General features: G+C 39.6%; 1 pseudogene; it reads right to left on the reverse strand.

The window, feature by feature from the left end:
• Positions 1-3,071: 3,071 nt before the first annotated feature.
• On the reverse strand, positions 3,072-3,663 carry LOC113830766 (annotated as a pseudogene).
• Between the last annotated feature and the right edge of the window lie 2,641 nt (positions 3,664-6,304).

Consider the following 6,304-nt stretch of genomic DNA (forward strand, 5'->3'; position numbering starts at 1 on the left):
ACCTCTGCGGGGGTCTTTCAGTCTGAATTCAGATTATTCTCTATTTTCTAATTGAGATTTTTAATTTCTTTTGCTTAGTTGATCATATATTATATATTCTTTATCTTTAATTTGTCCTCCACTCTGGTCTTAATCCTCTTGACTCAGCCTCCTGAATCCTAGGACTCTGGAAGCACAGCAACATAGCCACAGACTTGCCATATACACTTTGCTTCATCTTTTTACTGTATTTACTTACTAGGGAAGAGTGGATGCATATGCCACTGTGCAAGAGTGGAAATCAGTGGACAGTCTTTGGGAATTGGTTCTCTCCTCTACCATGTGAGTCTTGGGAATCAAAGCACACACCTGTGTCCACCTAGCTATTGCAACAGTACCTCTTACATATTCTTTTTTTATTATATATTTTTAAATATAAACATTATATTTATTATTTGCAAACATTTATCCCACTTTGTGGATTTTTTTACTTTGTTAATAGTACTTATCAAAAGAGGTTCTTAAATTCATGAAGGCCAGCATAACTCATCTAGACTTTTGTCTCATGTCTAAGAATTATTTTTCTAACCCAGATCACGAAATTTATCTTCAAGTTTTTCCTAGAAGTTTTCTAGAAATATGTCTTAACTTTCAGCCTCTGTTAAGTGCATTTTTGTATATTTTAAAAGATCAGGTTTGAAGCTCAGTTTTACGGCATATATGTATTTTAATATTGTAGTCCAACCCGTGAAAACTGCTGATTTCATTTATGGGGGTTTTCTTTAATTTGTATGCTTTGATATACACATATACCTTTTAATATATTTGTTCATAAGTTTCTTATATTTCTGATATAATTATGAGCAATATTTCTTATTTCAGTTTTCACTTGTTCATTGCTAGTATATGATCATTTAATTTTATCTTTCATCTTTGATAAATTTAATTATTTTGTTGGGTTTCTTTTTATTTTTTGCACTGGACTCAAGATAGCTTTTTCTTTGCCATTTATGATGTTTTTTACTCTCACCACTCCCACTTTATTGCCTTGGCTAGGACCCTACTCCTTTGAAAAGAAGTGGTAAGAATGATAAACCTTGTCTCTGGTCTTGGAGGGAAAGCATTCACTATTATACTTGATGTTAGGCATAAAGGTTTTGTAATCACCATTTTTGTTGTTTCTTCTTGTTGTTGTTGTTGTTGTTTTGAGACAGGGTTTCTCTGTGTAGCTTTGGAGCCTATCCTAGCACTTGCTCTGGAGACCGGCATGGCCTCAAACTCACAGAGATCTGCCTGCCTCTGCCTCCCGAGTGCTGGGAGTAAGTAATCACCCTTTAGTAGAAAATCCCATTTAGTGCAAATTCACTATGTATTTTAGGAGGAAAATACTGGGTTTTTTTGGGGGGAGGGGGAGTTGAAGTTTTCTGTGTGTGAGAATATGTGTGTGAGTGTATACCACATGTGTGAGGGTGCTGGAAGAAGACAGCAGAGAGCATTGTATTCCCTAAAGCTGGAGTTCCAGGAGCTATCTGTGGTGATTTGAAAGAAAAGCATTTTATTCCCTAGAGTTAGGGTTATAGGAGCCACCTGTGGTGGTTGGAAGAAAATAAAAAAAATGGCGTCCAAACGGAGTAGCACTATTAGGAGGTGTGGCCTTGTTGGAGGAAGTGTGTCACTGTGGGGGTGGGTTTTGGAGTCTTTTTCTCAATCTTCCCTCAGTGTGACAGTGACTTCCTTTCAGTTCCAGCACCATGTCTTTATGCATGCTGCCATGCTCCCCTTCATGATCATAATGGACTGAATCTCTGAAACTGTAAGAAAGCAACTTTCAAACAAATGTTTTCTTTTTAAGAGTTGCCGTGTGCAAGGTGTCTCTTTATAACAATTGAAAACTCTATGACAGAAGTTGGTACCAGGGACTGGGGTATTGTTGTGATAGACCTGACCATGTGTTTTTTTGGAGGAATTTGGACTTTAGTACTTAGGGTTATGAAAGCAGTGGGATGCTTTAACCACTACTTAATGAGCCATACTAGTAGGGGCATGGAAGACAGAGGTGCTAAGAGAAGAATTCTAGTCTGTTGCCTAGAAATTGTTCTTGTGACTTGGTGGCTGCCTTTTGCCCTTGTCCAAAGAGTCTGCATGAAGCTAAAGTGAAGGATTTTGGATTAAATTCATTGGTAGAAGAAATCTCAAAACAGCCTTGTATAGACTCTATTGTGTGGATATTAGTGGTAACTGTAATGAATACATATGAGAAGGAGCAAGCTGAGCACAGTAAATTACAAAAAGTATACCTTGAGGAGAAAAAGAGCACCAGAAAGCAGAGTGGAGCTAAATTCTTTGTTCAAGAAGATAAACAGATTAAGAAATGGAATAAAGGTAGTGGTGACCTCAGGGAAAAATCCACACAGCTGGATTTCCAACTGTGGAAAGGAATTAAAGAAAAATTTAGAACTGGGTATGGTGGTGCATGCCTTTAATCCCAGCACTGGGAAGGCAGAGGCTGGTAGGTCTCTGAGTTTAAGGCCAGCCTGGTCTAAAGATCAAGTTCAGCGACAGCCAAGCTTAGGCAGTAAAGGAAAACAGAAAGCTGGTGACAACATAATTAAACAAGGGGGCCATGTTCCAGTCACCATAAGCAGCAGAACTTGGCAGCTTTGGCCACATGGTTCTGGCTTTAGAATTAAGGATAGAAGAGATGCTGACCTCTTGAACCCCACCTTAAGGGAAGGCAGGTATTTTATATACACAAATAAAAAAGATTGCTTTAATTAATTTGGTCATGATGATTTGGGTCAGTGGTCTTTCTCCTCCCATCTTTGGCATCAATATTCTGTAAATGGAACTTGGGTTCTCTGAAAGACCATCAAAAGAGATTAATCACTAAGCCATCTTTGCAGCCCCAAATGTAGGATTTTTTTTCACATTTCTGTGTTGTCTATTGAGGTGATCATACTGTTTGTGTTTTGAGTTTTCCTTCCTTCCTTCCCTCCTTCCTTCCTTCCTTCCTTCCTCCTTCCCTCCCTCCCTCCCTTCCTTCTTTACTCCCCTCCCACTTTTCCTCCTCCTTGAGGTGACATTTTATTTAGTCATTTCTGTTTATATTTAAACTCTGAGAATTCAACATTAATACCCTTGCTGGTAAGTTTCTCGTTTACAGAAACACTTTGGACCTTGCTCTCTCTCCCTATTGTTTGGATGTACTCTGTATAACCAAACCTTGTGCCAGCCACTATCCAATTACTCTCTGATCCTCTCACTCACTTCTCTTGGGAAGGTCAAGTCCTCAAGGGTGGCATTGTGCACCTAAGTTAATATGACTTTTGGGAAGTTTTTGCTTAGTTTTTGTGTGACTTTTTTGAATTGACATAGGCAAAATCCTCCTCCAAGCAAAGACATTATGGACTTCCCACTCAACTTTTTCTCCTATTCACCTGTTAGCCAGAGTTGAATTTTCTATAAGGATTTCAGCTGAGGAAGTGGTACAAAAATTATGAAAGCCTCCCAATCATCACCAACTTCAGTTTCCTCTGTCATAGTGACACTGAGTTCCTACAGCCATGCCTTGAAGTCTGAGTTCATCTCCAGCTCCAACAGTGTCTGAGAGACACTGGACTCAACTTCTCCAGCTTCTTGCCATTGGGCTTCCCAATCTTGGCACTCAGCTAAACACTGGCTCATCTTTGTGAGTTCCAGTTTAGAAAGTTCCAATAAATCCATTGATGGCTCAATGGATTTATTCCACAATGGTAAGAAAATTCAGCATGCTTAGAGTAAACTTATATGGTCATGATATATCTATGCTTATGTTTAGGGATGTGAACTTTTTTCTTTATGTATACAGTGTTCTGTCTGCATGTATTCCTGCAGGCCAGAAGAGGGCACCAGATCTCATTACAGATGGTTGTGAACCACCATGTGGTTGCTGGGAATTGAACTCAGGACCTCTGGAAGAACAGGCAGTGCTCTTAACCGCTGAGCCATCTCTCCAGCCCCTCTGAACATCTTTTGTTGAAAACTGTTATATCTATGTTAATAAGAGACATTAGCCTGTACTTTCTGATCTTGTGACTTTTCTATGTAAACTTCCCAATGCTCTGGTTGGGAGTAGAGTATCTCCTCCATAAAGGAGCTGCTGTTTCTTCAGTCATGCTGTTAAAAAGGCCACTTAAGACAAACACCGAGATAAATGTGTGAACTCAGAGGCATGGTGAGCTGCAAACTGACACCCATTCAAAGGAGACAAGCCATAACTTCAGCAAGAAGGAAACTTCCTCCAGAGCATGAGGATTGGCCAAGGGGACCCGCTTGAGTACCAGCATGGATGAAGCCAATTATAAGTGAGATTCTGAGTTGGCTTTCCTTGTATTTGTTTCTGAAATTCAATAAATTTCTCCCCAAGAGGCAGCCTGGTTTACACTGTGAGAGTTTAAGAGAAAGGTCTGAGAAAAGGAAATAAAACAAAGAGTAGCAGTAGCCTCTTAGCAGCCTGAGCTGAGAGAGAGATAGCAGAAGCACAAATGTCCCAGAACACTTCATGCCATAAATGGTGATATGCTAGAAGGCACTTTCAGGCAGAATGCAAGGAGAAAAACTCTGTTACCAAGTATTCAGGAAAACCCTGGGGATGAACAGAGCATATGAGATATGCACATAAACAATAAAGCATGCCATCATTTGGAAGAAGAAGGGAAGAAAATTTAGTAGGGAGACAGTATATTCAAACCCTGGCTCTGACCTTACAAACTGATGGAACTATACCAAGTAGTTCATGTTGTGCCTGAGTTACAAGGATCCCCAAAGAGACCAGGGAGACAGACCACCAATGGAAATGTTTGTTAATCGTTCTATCCTACCACAGGAGGGACCCCATCTGAAGCAGCAGCCTCCAGAGAGAGTGAAGTTCCCTGTCTACTGCTAGGTTTTAAAGACAAAAGTTACAGGATTACATCAGTAGGGACAGGTTGGTTTCTGATTGGTTGACATTTGGGAACAATCAGGAGAATTTCTCAAAAGACATATTTTGGCATGAGATAACCTGTGTACCAATTATTCTTATTGATCAGTGCTGAGAGGGAACATTCTCTGGTCTCAATGGCTTTGTCTTGTTACTTGCAGGTGGTCTGTTGTTCATAGATACCAATAGTTTTCAGAATTGTATCCTGGAGACTATAGGGGAGGTTTTGATCTTCCCTGGAGTTTCTTTTGTGGCCAAACAGTTTCCCTGGAACTAGGTACCTAAGAGGCTGGGGGTGGGGGTAGAGTGGTCTGGAGTTTCTTTGTGTTCAATTTTGGCCCTAGGCTCTGGGAGGCCAGAAGAGCTAGAGTTTCATTGTGTCAGAGGCCTACAAGTCTTTTCTGTAGCCTATCATGGCTGCTAAAGCAGGGGGCTGATTGAGGGTCTGGTCCCTTTATTCCTAGGAGTGAAGCCTTTGAGTTTAGTGTACCCTTTCAGTTCAACCTTTCTGTCCCTTACATTCTTCATCTGCCATCATACCTACTGGAGCTGTACTCAAGAGGGCACAAGTAAACTCTAAGGATTAATTGAATAAATAAAATACTATCATTTATATAGACTGGAGAAAGCTAACTACGGCATTTATAATCATGTGTTTAATGAAAGTGTCAGAAACAATATGTCTACTTTAGTTATATCTCATCGACAAATGCAGATCCAAACAGCATTATGAGAAATATGCTTCAGTGTTTTGGAGTTGTGAAAGCACAGGTCTGTTTAAATTTTTCTTTTTATATGTCTACTTCGAGAGATACCTAGAGTAAATTTTTGTAAAAATGAAAAGTATTTTTAAATGTGCAATGAAAGAAGTTTAAAAGTCTGATAAGTTTCCTGATATAAATTAGAATCTTTGATATGCTCCAAGAAATACATTTTATGTATAAAATACCCTATTTACAGAAGAGTGTCATTTCCAGCTGTGAGGTTTAAAAGCTGTGCTGCCTACTATTACTCAGCTTGCCTCTTTAGTCAAGTCTATCCTTCTCAGCAAAGGACACTGTGCTAGATTCTGAGGGGAAAGGCAGGGAATAACAGACTTTTACAGAAGTCATTCTGTGTCACATAAGCAGCTACATGTTAACTTCGCCTTGGGAAACTACTTAGTATTGGGTCAAAAAAAAAAAAAAGAAGTTCTCTATATACATCTACTCAAAGTTTTCACAACGCACTACTCTTAGCCAGATTTTACAAGGAGGCCCACAGAAGTTAAAAAATTTGCTCCAATCAAAGAGCAGGCTTAGGATCTAACCAAGAGCCAAACAAAAGCCTGCTTGTATTTCCAGGTACCAGCTGCTAACTGTATTA

This window comes from Cricetulus griseus, assembly GCF_003668045.3.
Source record: "Cricetulus griseus strain 17A/GY chromosome 1 unlocalized genomic scaffold, alternate assembly CriGri-PICRH-1.0 chr1_1, whole genome shotgun sequence".
Lineage (NCBI taxonomy): Eukaryota > Metazoa > Chordata > Mammalia > Rodentia > Cricetidae > Cricetulus > Cricetulus griseus.